Below are 21,865 nucleotides of genomic sequence, written 5' to 3' on the forward strand. Positions count from 1 at the left end.
ATTCCATTCTATTTTTCACAAAATTTTCTAAATTTTATTATGTCTTGTTTCAAATCCTACTTATTTCTAGTGACATTATTGAAATTTTTGTACCCACTGTTCTTTATTAATTTATTTGTTATAGTGAAGGTTAGTTGGTGTACAATGACCCAATGGTATACATTATATTTATTATGTATTATATATACAATATTATTTCAGAGTATTTTCCCTTATAGGTTATTGTAAAATATTGAATATAGTTCCCTGTGCTAAACAGTAGGTTTTTGTTTATCTATTATATATATAATAGTTCATTTCATTTCAGTCACTCAGTCGTGTCTGACTCTTTGCAAGCCCATGAATCACAGCACACCAGGCCTCCCTGTCCATCACCAACTCCTGGAGTCTACCCAAACCCATGTCCATTGAACCAGTGATGCTATCCAAACATCTCATCCTCTGTCATCCCCTTCTCCTCCTTCCCTCAATCTTTCCCAGCATTCAGGGTCTTTTCAAATGAGTCAGCTCTTCACATGAGGTGGACAAAGTATTGTAGTTTCAGCTTCAACATCAGTCCTTCCAATGAACACCCAGGACTGATCTCCTTTAGGATGGACTGGTTGGATCTCCTTGCAGTCCAAGGGACTCTCAAGAGTCTTCTCCAACACCACAGTTCAAAAGCATCAATTCTTCGGCGCTCAGCTTTCTTCACCATCCAACTCTGACATCCTTACATGACTACTGGAAAAACCATAGCCTTGACTACTATTTGGTAACCCCAAACTCCTAATTTATCCCTCTCCCTGAACTGTTCCTCTATGTAATATCAATAAGGTACCTATTTTAAGGTTTCAACTAAAATATTAGGCTAAATTTTTCAAATGTTTTTGGTAATTTTATTGTTCTTTATCCAGCCTTCAGCAGTACATGAACCATGAACTTCCAGATGTTCAAGCTGGTTGTAGAAAAGGCAGAGGAACCAGAGATCAAATTGCCAACATCTGCTGGATCATCGAAAAAGCAAGACAATTCCCCAAAAACAACTATTTCTGCTTTATTGATTATGCCAAATCCTTTGACTGTGTGGATCACAATAAACTGTGGAAAATTCTGAAAGAGATGGGAATACCAGACCACCTGACCTGCCTCTTGAGAAACCTATATGCAGGTCAGGAAGCAACAGTTAGAACTGACATGGAACAACAGACTGGTTCCAAATAGGAAAAGGAGTATGTCAAGGCTATATATTGTCACCCTGCTTATTTAACTTGTATGCAGAGTATATCATGAGAAATGCTGAATAGAAGAAGCACAAGCTGGAATCAAGATTGCTGGGAGAAATATCAATAACCTCAGATATGCAGATGACACCACCCTTATGGCAGAAAGTGAAGAGGAACTAAAAAGCCTCTTGATGAAAATGAAAGAGAATGAAAAATCTGGCTTAAAGCTCAACATTCGGAAAACTAAGATCATGGCATCTGGTCCCATCACTTCATGGGAAATAGATGGGGAAACTGTGGAAACAGTGTCAGACTTTATTTTTTTGGGCTCCAAAATCACTGCAGTTGGTGATTGCAGCCATGAAATTAAAAGACACTTACTCCTTGAAAGGAAAGTTATGACTAACCTAGATAGCATTTTAAAAAGCAGAGACATTACTTGGCCAACAAAGGTCCGTCTAGTCAAGGCTATGGTTTTTCCAGTGGTCATGTATGGATGTGAAAGTTGGAATATGAAGAAAGCTGAGCGCCGAAAAATTGATGCTTTTAAACTTTTGTGTTGGAGAAGACTCTTGAGAGTCCCTTGGACTGCAAGAAGATCCAACCAGTCCATCCTAAAGGAGATCAGTCCTGGGTGTTCATTGGAAAGACTGATGCTGAAGCTGAAACTCCAATACTTTGGCCACCACATGTGAAGAGTTGACTCATTGGAAAAGACCTGATGCTGGGAGGGATTGGGGGCAGGAGGAGAAGGGGATGACAGAGGATGAGATATTTGGATAGCATCACTGGTTCAATGGACATGGGTTTGGGTAGACTCCAAGAGTTGGTGATGGACTGCAGGATACCAGGCCTCCCTGTCCTTTACCATCTCTTTGAGCTTGCTCAAACTCATATCCATTGAGTCAGTGATGCCATCCAACCATCTCATCCTCTGTTGTCCTCTTCTCCTCCTGCCTTCAATCTTTCCCAGCATCAGGGTCTTTTCTAATGAGTCAGTTCTTCACATCAAGTGGCCAATGTATTGGAGCTTCAGCTTCAGCATCAATCCTCCTAATGAATATACAGGATGGATTTCCATTAGGATTGACTGGTTTGATCTCCTTGCAGTGCAAGGGACTTTGCAAGAATCTTCTCCAAAATCACAGATCACTCTCAAAAGTCTCAAGAGTCAAGAGTCAGTCTCAAGATCTGACTCTCAAGAGTCAGATCAAAAGCATCAATTCTTTGGGTTCAGCCTTCTTTGTGGTCTAGCTCTCACATCCATACTTGACTACTGGAAAAACCATAGCTTTGACTAGACGGATGTTTGTTGGCAAAGTAATGCATCTACTTTTTAATGTCTAGGTTTCTCATAGCTTTTCTTTCAAGGAGCAAGCATCTTTTCACTTCATGGCTATAGTCCCTGTCTGCAGTGATTTTCAGTTCAGTTCAGTCAGTCGCTCAGTTGTGTCCGACTCTTTGCAGTGATTTTGGTGCCCCTCATAATAAAGTCCGTCATTGTTTGCACTGTTTCCTCACCTATCTGCCATGAAGTGATGGGGCTGGATGCCATGATCTTAGTTTTCCAAATGTTGAGTTTTAAGCCAGCTTTTGCATTCTCCTCTTTCACCTTCATCAAGAGGCTCTTTAGTTCCTCTTCTCTTTCTGCCATAGGGTGGTATCATCTACATATCTGAGGTTATTGATATTTCTCCCAGCAGTCTTGATTCCAGCTTGTGCTTCCTCCAGCCCAGCATTTCTCATGATGTACTCTGCATCTAAGTTAAATAAGCAGGGTGACAATATACAGCCTTGACGTACTCCTTTCCCAATTTGGAATCAGTCTGTTGTACCATGTCCGGTCTAACAATTGCTTTTCTTTCTTTGGATGGCATATTTTTATTTCATATATTTTGATTATACATTATATAAATTAAAATATTACAAGAAACTTATCACACACTTTGGACAATACAGATGAGAAATCCCTTTAACATTTGAGATTGTTCAGTAAAAGAGAGAGAGGTCAACATTTTCTACTTTCCTATTATTTTAATGTTTCAAGACAAAATTATTCCCTATTTTTATTGCAGGAGAATGCTACTATAGAGCCAGCAAGGTGATAAACTCAGGAAATTATGAAAAATAATAGCTTAAGAAATAGAATCACAGATGTAGAAAATAAATTTATGGTTTGCATGTCAATAAATTGGGAGACTGGGATTGACATTTACACACTGCTATATATAAAATAAATAGACTACCTGGTGGCTCAGATAGTAAAGCATCTGCCTACAATGAGGGAGACCCAGGTCCAGTCCCTGGGTTAGGAAGATCTCCTGGAGAAGGAAATGGCACCCCACTCCAGTACTCTTGCCTGGAAAATCCCATGGATGGAGGAGCCTGGTAGGCTACAGTCCATGGGGTTGCAAAGAGTCAGACACGACTGAGCGACTTCACTTTCACTTTCATATATAAAGTAGACAATTAATAAGAACCAACTATCTAGCAGAGGGAAACTCTTCTCAATACTCTGTCATGATCTATTTGGGAAAAGAATCTAAAATGAAGTGGATATATGTATTTGCATAACCACAATACACTTTGCTATACAGTCGAAGCTAACACAACATTTTAAATCAACTATATTCTAATATTTTAAAAAAATTATTTCCTTTCATACAGAAAACATCAGGAAATAAATTATCTTCTTTCTTTAAACATACATTTATTTTACATTAATGTAGCATATGGTGTGTTAAAATATTAGATTTTATTTTAGTATTACAGCCTCGGCAACATTTTTCATGTGGTGATGCATTTTAATTCTTATGTGCCAGTTTGCCACTATGTCAGCATCTACTGTGTGTACACAGTATGACCAGGTAAGTGTAGCTTTGTATTGTTCTCTAGGGAAATTGCAGGGTGACAAGCAGTTGTATAAAAAAAAAGAGTATATGACTATTTTAATTTTGAACAAAAAATGTTATTAGTAGTTCTCTACAGAATATGCATCTAAAACATGCATGCTAGTAAATTCAAAAAATATATGTATGCCAAGAAAAAATTAGATTAGCTAATAATCCAGTGTTTCCTCATGAAAACAATGTATACAGAAAATATGTATATTTACAATGCTAATTTTTTGCTATAGGATCAGGTGCTTGCAAAATATTTGATTTCTTAGGGCAATAAGACCTGAAGGAATTTCCTAAGGTCATCACATCCATTTTTCTGACTTAAGGTCTGCAACTACCCAAACAAAGCAATTAATCACACAGCCTGATTCTTTTCTCACCAAGGGGAAAGACTAGCCTTGGAAATAAATGCTATGAAGCCTCAAAGAACAACTGTATATAGTTCACCCTTTTATCCATGGGGCATTGGTTCTAGAACTCCATGTGGATTCCAAAATCCATATCTGCTTAAATCCCTTATGTAACATGGCATAATATTTACATATGATGCATACATACTCCTGTACTTTAAATCATCTCTAGAGTACTTATATTACCTAATACATTGTAATTGCTGTGTAAATAGCTGTAAACACAATATAAATGCCTGGTATATTGTTGCCAGCACATAGGAAATTCAAGTTTTGCCTTTTGAAACATGGATTTTTGTTCTGAGTATTTTCGATTTGCGGTTTATTGAATCTGTGGGTGTGTAACTTGCAGATATGGTATGCAGATGGTATATGATTGGGCATTAAGAAGTCAACGGGGTAGGTAGTCACAAGCCCTCAGTTGCTGAGCTTGTTCTGACATCATAATATTTATTCTATAGTTGCTTGTGAATATTTCCTTTAGAGACTGTACTACCGCCATAGATACTCTTTACAGCACCACCAGTTCTTGAAATAACAATGACTATGGGAAAACTATTCAGTATGGAAGAAAATTCGAGGGCTAGTGTTGTAAATTATAATAGGTGGTTACACAGTCCTACAATCTCTGATCATTGAATAGAGAAGTGGAATGGAGATGAGTATAGGGAACAGAAAGGAAAAAATCTCTACATTTGGTGCACCCCCTCCGACTCCACCGCACCCCTGCCTTCCTGCCTCACCTTCTCTCCCATCTCCCTCAAAAATAGAATTTCTTTTAATAATAAAAGAATCAAAAAATTCCAGTCTTATATTCTGTTGCAACAGAATCAAATTACTTATGGTTTCACATCAAAAGTTAAAGGTTAATGAGTGATAGATTTTTAATAGCATAAAACCTTGTGATTTCTTTCCTTTGAAAATTTGCAGCATGAACTTGCTGACCTTGCATTTATCCCTTGATAAGAAGAGACTTCAAAGGCATTCCTAGTTTCTGAAATTCAGTTACTCTAGGGTGCAGGTATCACCGTGGTTTAATGTCTAAGAAATATGAAGTAGAAATAAAGGAGAACTGGGAAGACTTTCTCTGGCTGATTGCCATAACTTTTTCCCTACCTTGTCAGATAGTGCCGGGGGCAATTCAAGAGATAAAATAACCCATATTTTATCTCCATCCTACAGATTTAGTGTCCATGACTTGTCCTGCTCACAGCTGTCTTTTTTCTGGCTTTCTTCAATTTTTCTACATAATTATTTTTTCTACTTTCATTTAAAAGTATTTACATAATGATTTCTAAAGCAATTCTATAAGTGTTTTGACAAAACAGATTTTGGGAAGTTAAGACCATTCAAAAACTTTCAAAAAGAAAGTTTTTCACTTGTAACATAATTTTAAGTATAGAATTTGACCTTTACAAAATACAGTGTAAGCAAAGCTCAATTACAGGAGTTGGTGAAATGATGTTCAAAGAAAGAGTATAGGAAACAGTTTTGCAGAGGGATCTGCGACCAAAAGATATTGTCAGGAAGATAAGTGAATGACATTGACCTTTGTCTGAAACAATCCTATTCTCACTTCTGGCACCTGCCATAATGATTTCCCTTATGATTTCTTTCAGAGCTTTAAGTAGAAGATACTTTTTCTAGGTGGGGAAAATTAAAGTATAAATAGATGACAGTTAAAGAGAAATCATGTTTGTTTTCTTCTTGCAATTTTGGAAGAAAATTAATTATTTTCACTGATACAAAAGTCTGTTTCATATAGATCACCTACATTACTGGTAGACAAAATGACCTCAGAGAGCACACCAATACTGGGAACACAGCAATGCTTAGCATTTTTTAAAGAAATAATGATGATTTTTCTCTCGCCCTTTTATTGTCCATTATAGTTTACAAGCATATATACATGTATATGTATGCATGTATATGTACATATGAATGCACATACTCATTGACAAAAGGCAACCATCATGGGCTAAATGACATGGATCACAGCAAACAGTTATAAAAACTTTTCCTGTTAATAGTTGAGATTTTGATGAGCGGGGAATTCTTGCACACACAAATATCTGTATATATATTATTGAGGTGCTGTGTGCTCGATTGCTCAGTCATCTCCAGCTCTTTGCCACCACAAAGCCTGTAGCCTGCCAGACTGATCTGTCCATGGAATTCTTCAGGCAAGAATACTGGAGTGGGTTGCCATTCCCTGCTCCAGGGGATCTTCCTGACCCAGGGATTGAAACCATGTGTCTTGTATCTCCTGCACTGGCAGGCAGGTTCTTTACCACCAGCACCAGCTGGGAAGCTATTGATACTATACATAAAATAAATAACAAATGAGAACCTACTGTATACCATAGAAAACCACTCAGTGCTCTGTGGTGACCTAGATAGGAGGAAAATCCAAAATAGAGAGGATATATGTAAACATATAGCTGATTCATTTTCTATAGAGAAGAAACTAACACAACATTGTAAGACAACTATACTGCATAGAATTAGTAAGAATAAAATAATTTAAAATGATTCACTGTAGAAAATAACACAAAAATGAATATTGACATTGATATTCTTATATAAGTTGAAACCATTTTCCAGAACTAGAAAAATCTAAATTTGGAGACGAAAAAACATGAGAAAAATATGACGGTGTTTGGGCTGAATTGTGTATCCTCCAAAAATGTATATGTTGAGGTTATAACTGCTAGTACCTTAGGATGTGTCTTTAAAGAAGTAATTAAATCAGGTCGCTGGGCTGGGCCCTAATCCACCATGACTGGTGTCCACAGAAGGGGAGGTTATGACCCAGGCACTCACAGAGAGACTATCATATGAGACATTGCATAGAGATTACCATCTGCAAGCCACAGAGAGAAGTTCTCAGAGGAAACCAGCCCTGGGTACACCTTGATCTTGAACTTCCAGCTTCCAGAACTGTGACAGATGAGCTTTCTGTTGTTTACGGAACTCATTCTGTGTACTTTGTTGTGGTAACTCTTGTATGCTAATACATATGGAATATCAGATAAAACAAAAGAAAGAAAAAGGCTGGCATTTACTCATGTAAATGAAGCACATTTCCTAGTCTATTTTCAAGGACAAATGATACATTTAAAAAAAAATCACCCAAGTAAAAATGTCTTTAAAATACAAACATTAGACTACATTCAAATTTCCCTTTTCAACTTCTCTTTCATGACTTACACTACCTAGAAAATAATAAAGATAACTTTTTTCCATTATTAAAGGAAAAAGAAAATCTTTCCCTTGTCATTTCCTCTGTCATTAAGGCTCAGATGATGGAATGAACTTGGGGTCTTTTGTAGAGCTGGCAAATTAGCAAAAAAAAATTGTTTAAAACTTCAGAGGAAGGACTTCCCTTGTGGTCTAGCAGTTAAGACTGTACACTCCCAATGCAGGGGCCTCAGGTTCGATCTCTGGTCAGAGAAGTAGATCTGACATTCTGCAACTAAAAGATCCTGCACACCACAACTAAAGATCCCACAACTCAGACCTGGCATAATCAAACAAATAAACAAAAATAGATACTAAAAAAAAAAAAAAAACAAAACTTCAGGGGAGATAATTTGTACAAAGACTTTGTTGATTGATTTCCCTTTATTTTAACTTTTCTTCTCCTAGATCACTCTTTTCCATCTTGCTTAACTCTGTATCTCACTGGTTATAGATCACCCCTTATCAGAGCTTTCATTAGCATCGGTGTCTAAAACTACCTTGTCACGATCTCTTACTCTGCCTTTCTTTTTTCTCTATGCAAAGAATTTCTATGAAGAAAAAAGAAGCACCTCCTAACATGTCTACATATATGTTTCTTTGGGGGCTTCCCAGGTGACTCAGTGGTAAAGAATCCGCCTGCAATGCAGGAGATCTGGGTTTGATCCCTGGATCAGAAAGATCCCGGGGAGGAGGAAATGACAACCTACTCCAGTATTCTTGCCTGGGAAATCCCATGGACAGAGGAGCCTGGCGGGCTACTGTCCTTGGGTTCACAAAGAGTGGGACACAACTTAGTAACTGAACAACAATGTTTCTTTGTGCTTTTTTTTTTTACATAAATGCACATTTCAGGAGAGAGAGCCTTGTTTTATTCATATCATCTATTAATAATAGAGATTTATTGAATGCTATTTTTATTTGATGTTATTAATTTGAAAGGGAAAAACCCTGTGACTTGCAATACTGACCCATTTCTCCCTGGCTATTGGAAAGTCAAGCCCTGTTTGGTCTTTGGTGAAATGAATATGTATATTCCAGGCCCATCCAAAAAAGTACGCAAGGCCAAAAATCTTTCCATAGGGTTTTGCCCTGATCATTGAGGACTCCAGAGTCAGGAAATTTGGTGATTAGAGTTTGAACTGGCTTCTCTCAAACCCCATGCCCACTCTCCAGTCAGGTCCCCACCTGGAAAATGTGGTAGTTCTTGGTTTGTCTTTTGTTCTAATAGAAAGAAAAATCAAAAACAAGGAAAACATGAACTCAGAAAAATATGCTTAACAGAATATTTGATTAAAATGACAAAGGAAAACATAATAGAAAGTAAATTTGTTTAAATAGTGTCACAATATAATATAATCTGATTTATATAATATTTAATATAATCTAATGTTTACAGAAGTTGATAATCTGACCTCCAGACTATTCAGAGGAATCCTCCTAAAAATGCATGAATGTTCATGTCCTTTCCTGTTGAAAATTCCTCAGAGAAGCCCACTCGTCTTTATAAAGACCATATGTGCAACATTCCATTCAGGGACCTAGCTAGAAACTGCTTCCTTAAATATCCATGTTCTGGCCTAACTAAAAGTTTGATCTTGGACTGGTGAATTTACTTTTTTCTCTGTTTGGAATTTCTGAGCTGTTTGACTCGTAATGTAAAAGTGTTCCCTTCAGTGGTTGAAGTCTCTCACTAAAGCAGGGGCTGTGAGAATGAAAAGAGGGGAATAAATCTGGGTTTCTCTAAGGCCGGTGCTGTTTTTCAGCGTGCATTTCAGCAGAATAATTCTATATCAACACATCACTGCCTTGGGCCATAACTTGTGTGGCATTTTTCAGTGAGAGGGTTCAATGTTTCCAAGACACCCAACACTTTTAAAACAGAGATGACAAATGCATGCAATGGTTCTCCAGACACTTGGGCACAGCAGTGTAAAATTTGGGGTAATCAAATCAAGAAACATAGCCTTAAAGCAATTTCCTCAGACTCATGGTTATGAAGAGAGCAATATATTCCTGAATTCAACAAAGTGCTGGTGTGTGGTCTGGGGGTTCCTATATAGTTAGTTGAGTTATCATTATCAGATTAGTGATCTGCTGCTTGCTTGGGCCAAACATGGGTGTGGCACTCCCTGGTGGGTGACGCTATGAAAGTGTGAAAACTTTATATAAAACAAAACAATACATTTTTCTTAAATCAAGTAGAACTTCATATTGTATTTAAAACCATGATTCTAGCTTCTTACAGTATTGAGTATTTTAAAGTGACTATAAGGTTTATATAGAACTTTTAAATATACATTCTAATTTTATTATTCTCTTCAGAATTAAGTGGCAAGTGCTGGAGAAGAACAGATGAATGCCCAGTTTTCCAGGAATTTAGGCTGTTTACTGAGGACAGGTGAATAATTAGGACAAGGCTAGTGTTTCTGACATGCATGGATATCAGTGTCTTTGACGCTAGATGCAGCACATTCCAAGAGGAAATTCCCCCAGGAAACCTTTCCTTTGTTTTCTTGCCAAACTCAAAGTGGCTATGCTCTAAATAATTCCAAATGTGCCGAGATTTTAAAAGTGCAGTTTTCAACCCTGCATTGAAAGAGCCCCATGTAGCAGAATTCAGTACAGTTCCATTTTCACACTATTCAGATCTTGCTTCGAAATTAAACAATTTAACCAGCACAGTGTATTGAAAAATATGTTCACATTGCATTTTCTAAAGCATATGTTTCTAATTTGGCTTGCTTTGTTTAAAAAGGGGGGAATGCATTAACACTAAAAAGAGATGATTATTCTAAAAACACATGAGAATCTCTCAAAATTTTAGAGCATAGTAAAGTGGGGACTCATGGGAAAATCCTTCTATCTCTCTTCTTCTGCCTGGAACATGTGGCCTACATGCTCTGCTTCTCTGAACCGGTTCACTTCAGTCTCTCTGCAGACTGCACACTCATTCAGTTTCAGGGGACAAGTGATATTTCTCTCCCTAGATGGCAGCCTTACCTCCTAGGTCTGCCTACTCTTGTAGCTTGTCACAGTTTAACAACTGAGTTCCTACAGTATCCCATTTCTGAAATCTCATTTCAGGGAATCCACTTGGCCTGCCTTGACCTGATTTAATGAGCTCTCAGCAGAGTCCAGGGTCATCTGGTCCAGAGCAAGGGTCAAGCTTGAAGGCAGGCATAGAAAGCATTGGTACTGGGGGGTATCTAAAACATATTTCACTAAAATTCTAATGTATGTTCATCAGATATATGTAAATTATATGAATACTTGAGAAGAAAGCTTCCCTTAAAGGGTCCATGATGTTAGGTGATAACTGGTGCTTGTTATTAAAGTGTGTGGGAGAAACTTGATAGGAATTCTACTACTTGCAACAGGATCTGATTATAATCTTTTATTTCAGTCAGCAAATATTTGTTGATCATTTGCTATTTATCACACAATGTGACAGTAAGAATAAGCCATGAAGAGACAAATGAGCACGTTTCAGCAGAGGCAGCAACCAGAGATGTTGCTGAAAAGTTAGGAGCAGTGATGCCAGGATATCGACTGCAGGTGCTGTTCTTCCTGTTAGCTACCTGTTAGCTGGAGACAGTACTGATTTGAAAACTGTCCAACATCTGCAACTTTACATAAATATTTACATATAAGTTCCTTTTTCTTGTTACAACTCATAGATTTGGGCTTCTCTGATGGCTCAGGGGTAAAGAATTCACTTGTAACTCAGGAGACACGGGTTCAGTCCTTGGGCCAGGAAGATGCCACTTACCACAGAGAAACTAAGCCCCTGCACCCACAACAACTGAGTCTGTGTTCCAGAGCCCAGGAGTTGCAACGACTGAGCCCTCATGCCACAACTATTGAAGCTCTCAAGTCCTAGAGCCCGGACTCTGCAACAGGAGAAGCTACACGATGAGAAGCCCGTGCATTGCAACTCGAGATTAGCCCCTGCTCACCACAGCTAAAGAAAAGCCCCCACAGCAACTAAGACCCACCACAGCCAAAATATAATAAATAAATAAAATTATTTTTAAAAACTCATAGATTTTCAGATGTTGTAAATAGATATATTATTCAGCTATATTTTAGCTGGTATCGAAAATTTTAAATATATATTTAAAAATATCAGGATGAAAATAATGATCTGTAATTAAATTCTTTCCTCTCCTATTTACCAAGATAACCTCAAATGAGTTACTGTCTCACAGTAGTTCTCATTGCTCAATACAAAAATACATGGAATAATGTTAATTCACTCTAATTGAGAAAATTATAACCCATTTAATACATTTGCTATATTTAAATGATGTGCTAAATTCAATTTAAAATCACCAACAAAGCCATCACTTACTAGTGATAAAATGTTAGATAAAGTACTCTTTTGAATATTGTTTCAAGTTGTATTCTCAGCTTATATTTAACCCATATTTTGACAAACATGGTCATTCATGTCTTTTCTTAATATAGAAGTATTTTTAAAAATGATACATTGAAAAATTAAAATAATTTATCCCTATTGGTCCTATTGGTCTGGAAGAAAGTTTTAAACTTCATAAAATAATTGCAATTTTCTTAAGGGAGATTATCTGAGATATTGTATCTGTCCTACTTTTAACAAGAATAATCTATGTCAGCTAAAGTAATATAGATTTTTATCACAGTTGGAATACCAATATAGTAATAAGAGTTAACTGAAAATTAATCCAATATTTTCAAACTTGTTATGATATCTTAAAAGACTGTGAAATTTGATATTAATTTGTGTACATTTCCTAAAATACAGACCTCAGGGTTTTGTTGCAATGGATGTGTCAACTGACTGATATGTTTATCTTCAGTTCAAACATTAACTGACCATTGAAAATAATCAGTGGGAAAAATACAATTATTTTAATTTACTCAGGAAAATAGATCTTTTTAAAGTACAGTAACAGGGAAGAAGGCTCAAAAGGGAGGGGACATAGGTATACCTATGGCTGATTCATGGTGATGTATGGCAGAAACTAACACAATATTGTAAAACAATTATCCTCCAATTAAAAATGTAAAAAAATAAAGAATAAACTACAGTAATGATTGATCATGATTGAGAAATTCACTTTTCAAATCTGCTGTGTATGAATTTTTCAATATCCATCATGGATCATATTTAACTCATCATAGATTATTGACATTAAGTTAGTAATTTAAAGGTTTAAGTTTGAAAAGCTAATTGCATGCAATCTTAAAATAGTTGTTCATCTTAGAGTTAAAGATGATGTAATGTAAACCATAAAAATACTAAGCTAGGGAAATATTGGACTTCCCCAGTGGCACAGGGGTTAAAAAAATCCCACCTACAATGCAGGAGACGCAGGAGATGCGGATTTGATCCCTGGATTGGGAAGATATCCTAGAGGAGGACATGGCAACCCACTACAGTATTCTTGCCTGGAGAATCCCATGGAAAGGGCAGCTGGCAGGCTACAGTCCATGGGGTTGCAAATAGTCAGACACCATGGAAGTGACTGAGCATGCACACACGGGGAAACATTACATCTCTGTGAAAAATACCATTTAAATAAACACACCATGGGATAAAGTTCAAAATGTTATAAAGAGCAATAATAGCTTCAAAGCCAACTCACATTTTAAGAAATATTGTATTAGACATGATTTAGAATATAGAGCGTGCAAAAAACAAAAATTTTGCATTTGAATTGATCTGAATTTCACTTAAAGGTTCAGGCAATCATTCTCTACTTAAACTCCATTTGAGTAGTTTGTTAATTTTTTTCAATAGAAAATAATATGCAAGACTTTGCTTAAATATATACGTGCTTGTGTATTGGTAATTAATGATCCTCCATGACACAGTCATGTCCTAGGTCCACTGTTTATTAGTGGGCTTGTGTTGACTTGTTCTTGGTCTCCTTTACTTTCAATCATTGTTCATTTATAACCATTTTGGCCAAGGAAAAAACTGCATTGGTAGTTCTGAGAAAGCACAGTATTTCAAAGAAAAATAACCCATGACCTTAAAACTCTAAATGGAAAGAAAACTGGCCAGAATTTAATCAGTCACAGGGTTCACAGGCTTTCTTTTTTCTAAAATTGAACTTACTTTAATTATTTTCTTTAATAGATTTGTAGGAATATGTGAGTCCCTCCTGATAATGCTGTATTGAATGATTTTAAAGAAGGGAAAAATTCTACACACAAAATAAAAGTGTTATAATAGATGGTCATGGAGTTTATAATCTATTGTGGCTGTTTCCATAGTGATTTCAGAGAGAGAAATACTGTGTGCTACCCAGTATAACTTCTATCACACTTAGAGAGAGACACACCTTTAATGAAATGAGATTATTTTAATGGATCTCAGGGTGACCTACTTCTACCATTTTATTTAGGTTTCCTGCTTTTTGTACAGTATATTCACAACCAGAATCTTATTGAATGATGTTAAAATATTGTTCTTTAATTATTTGACACTTTATGAACACCTCCAGAGATTTAAACATATAACATTTGAATTTATTAGTTTCAGTAGTCATTCTACCTATGCTCTATCGAGCATCCCTTTTTACCTAAAATAGTGGCTGGAGCATAGAAATTGCTAAGAAATACACACACAGAGGATAACAAATGTACTCATTTAATTAAGAATGTATTCATATTGGACTTCCTTCACCCTTCATTCAGGAATAATGTAAAAGCAAGTGGGCTCTTTGACATGATCACAAGTCTGAACATTTAGTCCCCTTTATCACAGTCGCATTTCAAACCTTGTATATTAAAATGAAGATACATCTCTATCTCTGAATTCTACCTACTGCAGCAATATTTCACCTTCTGTAGAGTTTCTGAGAAAAGGTTAAAAAAAGAAAGATCATATTGTTTTTTATTGTTGTGTTGTGATTTTACATGTCTTTTTCATTCAAATTTCACACTTCTGAAAGGAAATTACAAGTATTGGTACTAAGACTTACATTCTAGATTGTAATAATTCCTCCATCCTGTCAGAACAGCTTAAAGATAAGGATACTGAAGTGTATACCAAGCGATTATTATTTATAAGTTGAGTCTTCACAGCTGTAAGCAGCTCCTTGCAGGACACCACGCTCAGCAGGAAGCTCCTTTTTCTTGTCACTTTAGCAAAGAAAAAATGTAACTAACTTTTAAACCAGGCACCTCTATGCTCTATTCATTTCCAGCCCAAGGACACTGTTCAAATCTTATAATCACACAGTGTCTTGTGTAGATTGTCAGTTCTTTCAATAGCTCAGAGAAGTAGAGTGAAGAATAAGTAATTGACAGATGACCAGATCTCTTCTGTAGCTTCCCCTTCAGCAATCTCTTGAACAAACTGTGTGATCAACCTTTGTGAATAAGGTAACATCTAGAGGAAGATCAAGAGGACTGGAGAATGGCAACAACTCAACCCTTCATCTCAATGATTAAATGACTTCTCTGTTTCCTTTAAGAACTTCATAATTTCCGGAGGTGATTTTTGGGGAACACTGAGTCCACCATCTCCCCAGATTTCTGGCATTCTGACCAAAGTCATTTTTCTTTTGCTACCAACATTTGAGAGTATTGATTTTGAAAATGATAAGAAGAGGGGCTCCCAATTAAATAACATTGCCAATGAAATTTGTTAATTAAGAATATACTTATGAAACATTGGGCTGAGTCATGAATGTCATAGAAGAGAGCATTTCACTCAGGAAAGAAAAGGCTGGGCAGCTAATAGTAATACTGGATGAGCAGGAGCTGGGATGAAAGGTAGTATGGATATAAGCAGCAGCCATATCATGAATGGTCTTCTAGGTAGTGACAGACTATTACTATTTTTTATAATCAAGATGAATTGCCACTGGGTAGTTTTAATTGTGTCTGAGGTTAAGGGAGGGAGTAATGATGGTAAAATAAAAACAAGGAAAAAAGTTCTAGAAACAATTCAGAATAAAAGATGAAAAATGCCTAGAATAATCTTGAACCTCTGGAGAAGTGGTGAAGGAGGAGGTGATGATGATAAAAGATAAATAAAGAAAAAAAACTTATAGAAATAACCCAGAATAAAGGATGAAAAATGTCTAGAATAATCTTGGACATGTAAAGAACTGGTAAGATTTGGAAGACCTGTGGATTTATGAAAAGAAACCTCCTGATTATCTGGATATAGGTTCCACAAGAAAGAGAAGAATCAGTGAAGACTTCTTGAATTTGAGACTGATTAATTCAAACCATTAAAGGTTGTACTAGGACCCCTTCTAGTGCTACCACATGCTTGAGTTCTATAGCTCAAGAATACTATAAAGTTATCTATATAAGGACATTCTTTAGAATATCCTGTTATAAGTGCTAGCCAGTGGATATCAGCTTTGGGAATAGAAGCTTATGTGAATAGGTGGTGAGGTGAACAAGCTTTCAAAAGGACTCAGAAACGTGACACTAGATAGTATCAAGCACGCAAGATATGGAGATTCTGCATACCATGTGGTCACTATTTGAAGGTACCATTAAAATAAGTAAATAAATATTGATAATGAAAATGCCAATTGCTTTAATTTTCAATAACCAATTTATATACAATGCATATTTGAAGTCATAAGTTAGATTGCAGCTCTCAGTGGTTTATTCAATTGTTTTTTCTCTTCCTTTTTGGTTTTTCACCTTACTAGAAAACCCTAACTTGTGATATAAGATTGCTGGGAATAGCATCATCTGTTTTGTTTTTGTTTGGTGGCTATGCCAATAATTCTGGAATATTTGAATCAATTCTGAACCCAGAACTTAAGAAGTGATTTCCAATTAAATACTACATCTACTAAAACAGATAAATACATATCATAAAATAAAATATATAGTTCATCAAGGTTTAAAATCTCTTAAGCAGTGATGCTCAATGTATCATTATTGAAATTATCCATTTAACATTTAATGAAAAAAGATTCCCTTCTGTAACCATTGCTTTTTTTTTACGTCTCTCTCTCTTCCAAACTTTGACTTGAACCATCATGTAGTTTCTCTGATGTAAAAGGTATTGCAAATGATATTGAAATACAGAGAAGAGTTTATGTATACCTATGTATACCTATAGGTACCTATATGTACCTATATATACACCTATGGCTGATTCATATTGAGGTTTGATAGAAAACAGCAAAATTCTGTAAAGCAAGTATGTTTCATTTAAAAAATAAATTCATTAAGAACAAGAAAAAAATAAAGACAATTCATTTGTAAAAAAAAAAATAGTGAAGAGTTTACACGGAAGGTGAAGGCAATTAATGTAGACAAATCTCTTGTGAACATTTACTATAAAATTAACATGAAAAGCCTGGTAATGGCAAAAGAATGAAATGCACGAGGCTGTTCCCTTTTTGATTTTTTAGGTTGTGATTTGAATACGATTAGGTTAGGTAATTTTAAAGCATATCTGTGTGTGCAATTGCATATTGCGCTAGATTATTCAGAAAAGAGTGATAATAACACAGTGATGCATGACTGTTAAATTAAAATAATTATGAATGAACTGGAATTTGAAAAGAGAGGCACATGTCTCAATTTACTAAAATGAAAAAGGTAATGTATGGACAGATTAAATTTGTGGATTTGGTGGTGACAAACAAAAAAGATTTAAGTGAAATTCAAGAAAGATCAGCTGAGATAAAGGGAAAGGGAGGAGTGTAGTATTAAGAGAGAGAAAAGAGAAATTCTTAAGTTGTAGTGGCAGGCTGAGTTGATTTGTTGCCATGATGAGACTTTAATTTCCAATAAAATATTTGCTCATTTGAATGATTTTGCTTTGTGTAAATACATAAGTGGGAGAGAGTATACTTGATGATAGGAATTATTGAAAGTGTTAGAATGAAAGGTTGGCTTCTACTTTTGATTTTCTTCCATCTCTAAAAATGTACGTCTATATTAAATCTATATGAAAATATCCAAAGGAGAATAAGGTTTTTCTCCAGTATAATTTCCCCTGTTTTTTTTTTAATTTAAATAGAATTTATTTATAATGCTTTTAGTTTTGGTCATAAAACAATAAGCGTTATTGGTCTTGCCCTTCCACTAATGTATATATGATTAGAGATTCAAAAATGAGATGAAACAGTAGAACAGAAAAAAATGGAAGGAATATAGATAGAAATTGCTACAAATGCTGTTAAATTATCAGTATATATTAATATATCCAAGAAATTCAAAAAATCTTAAGTATAATACAGAAAAAATATGAAATATAGGCTCATCATGGTACAATTACTAAAAACCAGTGACAAAGAGGAAGTGTGAAAGGAAGCTAGAGGAAAAAAACACCTACATGCAGATCAGCTACGAAGATGACATTAGACTACTCACCAGTGACAACGGAGTTCAGAAAACACTGCAATGACATCCTTAAACTGCTGAAAGGAGAAAATAACTTTCAGCAAGATTTTTGTATTTGATACAAATATTCAGCAAAGAAGGCAAAACTAAGATGCTTCCTGATTAAGTAAAACTGAGATCCTACTTTGTCAGTGAACTGAAAGTCACTCAGTTGTGTCCGATTCTTTGTGACCCCGTGGACTATACAGTCCATGGAATTCTCCAGGCCAGAATCCTGGAGTGGGTAGCCTTTCCCTTCTCCAGGGGATCTTCCCGACCCAGGAATCTAACAGGGGTCTCCTGCATTGCAGTCGGATTCTTTACTAAGTGAACTATTAAGGAAGCCCAGATTTGCCAGTAGACCAGGTCTAAAAAATAGGAATAGAGTTTGAGGCTGATAGAAATTACATCTGAGCCATACTAAAGAAATGAAGAACAACACCAACAGTAAATACATGATTAAATATAAACATATTTTTCTTGTTTTAACTTCTTTAAAAGTAAAAAAAAAAAAAGTAGTTTAAAAAATCTGTGAAGTATCAATTTTATGGTGAATGCTAGATTCTAAACAACTGTAAATACATTTATTACATATAAATAAACTGTATTTACATACAATAAATATGTTAAATTGGCCAGAAGTTATGAAAAAAAATTGAAAAAATGTACTGGATTGCTCAAATAGTTAGTCTGCAAAAAAACAACTAAAATACAGACATCTGTAATTTTGAAGGTCTGCAATTTTTATGGTTATTAATTCTTATGTTATAGCAGTTTGTGTTGATGGTTGACTTGAGTTTTATAAAGAAGCACCTGACAGAATATAATCACATTTACTGATGCATAAAAAAGTAATTCCAGTTTTTTTCTGATCAAAGAGTGGGTAGCTGGGAAGGGGCAGAAGGAGATGAGAGCAGGAAGAAAGAAAGACTCAAACACACTATCCCCTATGAGGGCAGCAGTCCCACCGATTACAGATTATAGCTGGAGGAACAAAGAGGCAAGTGATGCATCTCAGTGAAGAGTGCAGTTTTAATTAATATATTGAAGTGCTATTTAAGCTGCTGAAATGAAGGTGGGCTTGATGAATGAAATGATCATAGGGCCATCTATTAAATACAAGCTACCAGAGATGCTTTGGGCTTTGCCAGAGTTTTTATTTAGGTACAAAAAAAAAATCATTTCCTTGTTCTGCAAATATTAAGGAGAAAGTGTAGGAGTGATATAAAAAATGTATTTACATTATGTCCCCATATTGTCTTTGTTCAAAACACAGATTACATCCCATTAATGCATTTTCCCCACTACTTCCATATAGCCAGAGGCATTCATTGAAGCATTCATAATAATAATAATTCCTTTCTTGGGTTTACACAAGTTTCAGTGAAAATAGTGTTCAAGTTTTATAATCCAAACTTTGGGATGAGTTATCTAAACCAGTTTGCATGTGTGCTTAATCACTCAGTCATTGCAACTCCATGGACTATAGCTTACCAGGTTCCTCTGTTCATGGGATTCTTCAGGAAAGAATACTGGAGTGGGTTGCCATTTTCTTCTCCAGGGGATCTTCCTGACCCAGGGAAAGAACACAGGTCTCCTATATTGCAGGTGGATTATTTACCATCTGAGCTACCAGGGAAGCCCTCAATTTACTCATATGCAAACAGAATGGCAATAAGTACCTTACAGGGTTGAAATGAGATTTGTATAATTAATCCAAAAGAATGAATACACCTTGATCATTTAATATATACTGTAGTCACTGTGTGACTATAATTCATCTCAAAATCAACATTCTTTAAATCGTTGCCTTGAATTGCTTAGATATGTATGGAAGACATAATATAAAATGAACTTCAATTTTACTTTACGTTCAAGTTTTGCTTAATTACTGAGGCTTTTAATTTGACTAATAAATCAAGAAAAAGAAATTTTAGAATGTGAGAATACAGTCTGTTAAATATCAAATGATTATATACATTGCACGGTATATTTTTAAAATTATGAGTTCACCAAGTGTATTTTTATCAAAATCATATGTAAAACAGATAGCCAACAGGAATTCGCTGTCTGGCTCAGGAAACTCAAACAGGGGCTCTGTATCAACCAAGAAGGGTGGGGTGGGGAGGGACATGGGAGGGAGATTCAAAAGGGAGGGGATATATGTATACCTATGTCTGATTCATGTTGAGATTTGACAGAAAACAGCAAAATTCTGTAAAGCAATTATTCCTCAATAAAAAATTAATTAATTAATTAAAAACAAAGGAAAATTATTTTAAAATCCATGGAGATATTTGTAAAAGATAAATATAAAATTGAATAAAAATCTTTAAAACAATTTATTGAGGCACAATCCACATAACCTAATAGTCATCATTTTAAAGGGAATAATTCCATGGGGGAGGTGTGACCAAGACGGTGGGGCAGGAAGACTCTGAGCACTTCTGCTCCCAAAGGCAGATAATTACAACTATTTACAGAGCAGCTGTTGATGAAAACAACCTGAAGTCTCACAGTAAAGCTTTCCCTCAACTAAAGAAATAAAGAAGGGACTGCAGTGAGACAAGTAGGAGAAGCAGAGAGGTGTAGACGTAAGACCCACATCCTTGAGTAGGTAATCCAGAAATGGAAGGATAATCAAAACTACAGACGCTCTTTCCAAGGAGCAAGGGGTCTAAGCCCCATGTTGGACTTTCCAGCCTGGAGATCCTGCCTCAGAGTCATGAGCTCCCACAAAATCTGGGTTTGAGGACAGTGGGGCTGGTGTATTGGAGAGCAGAAGGGTTACAGGAGAACATTGCTCCTAAAAGGCACAAACAAAATCTCACATGCTCCAAAAGCCAGCACAGAGGCAGTAATCTGAAAAAAGCCTGAGTTAGACCCACCTGCTGATCCTGAAGAGCCTCCTGGAGAGACAAGAGACAAATGGGAACACCCAGGGTGGCGGGCACAGATGCTGGCAGTAGCCATTTTTGGAAACGTGTTCTACCATGAGGACACTGGTGAAGGCAAGTGCCACTTTTGAGTCCTCCTAGTCTCTGAGACTTTAAAGTCTCAGGACTTTAATTTTAAAGTCCTCCTGGTCAATTAGTACTGGCACTTACCTGCCCACTAGTCTGTCACCACAAGCCCCAGGAGCACTCCTATGCTGAGCACACAGCTATGTGGGGACTCACCCCCACCTACCAGTGAGCAAACACCAGCCTCTGAACCCACAGGTCCTGTAGCCAGCCTCCTCGGTACCAATCCCTGCCATCAGTGGACTGGCACAAGCCCTGGACCTCCTGGGCCAAGAATTATAACCCGTCAGGACCTGACCCTGACCACTAGAAGGATGTCATCTTCCACAAGAGACAAGGCTGAAAACCAGCTGGGCCAGGTGCCAGCCCCACCTTCAAACGCATCCACAGTTGTTGGCTCTATCACAACAGGAGGGCACATGCAGCCCTCATAGGAAGCAACACCAGAGCACACAGATCTGGGAACCAGAGGGGAGTGTGCATGCACTGTTGGTGGGAATTCAAATTGGTGTAGCTTCTGCAGAACATAGTTGAAGTTTCCCTAGAATATCAAAATAGAGTTACCATATGATCCAACAATTCTACTTCTGGGTACTTTTCCAAAGGAAACAAAAACACTAATTAGAAAATGTATACGTTTCTTTCCCATGTTCATTGCAGCAGTACTTACAATAGCCAGTACATGGAAGCAAACTAAGTATCAATGGATAGATGGAAGGATAAAGAAA

The sequence above is a fragment of the Cervus canadensis genome, chromosome 13 (assembly GCF_019320065.1).
Source record: "Cervus canadensis isolate Bull #8, Minnesota chromosome 13, ASM1932006v1, whole genome shotgun sequence".
Taxonomy (NCBI): domain Eukaryota; kingdom Metazoa; phylum Chordata; class Mammalia; order Artiodactyla; family Cervidae; genus Cervus; species Cervus canadensis.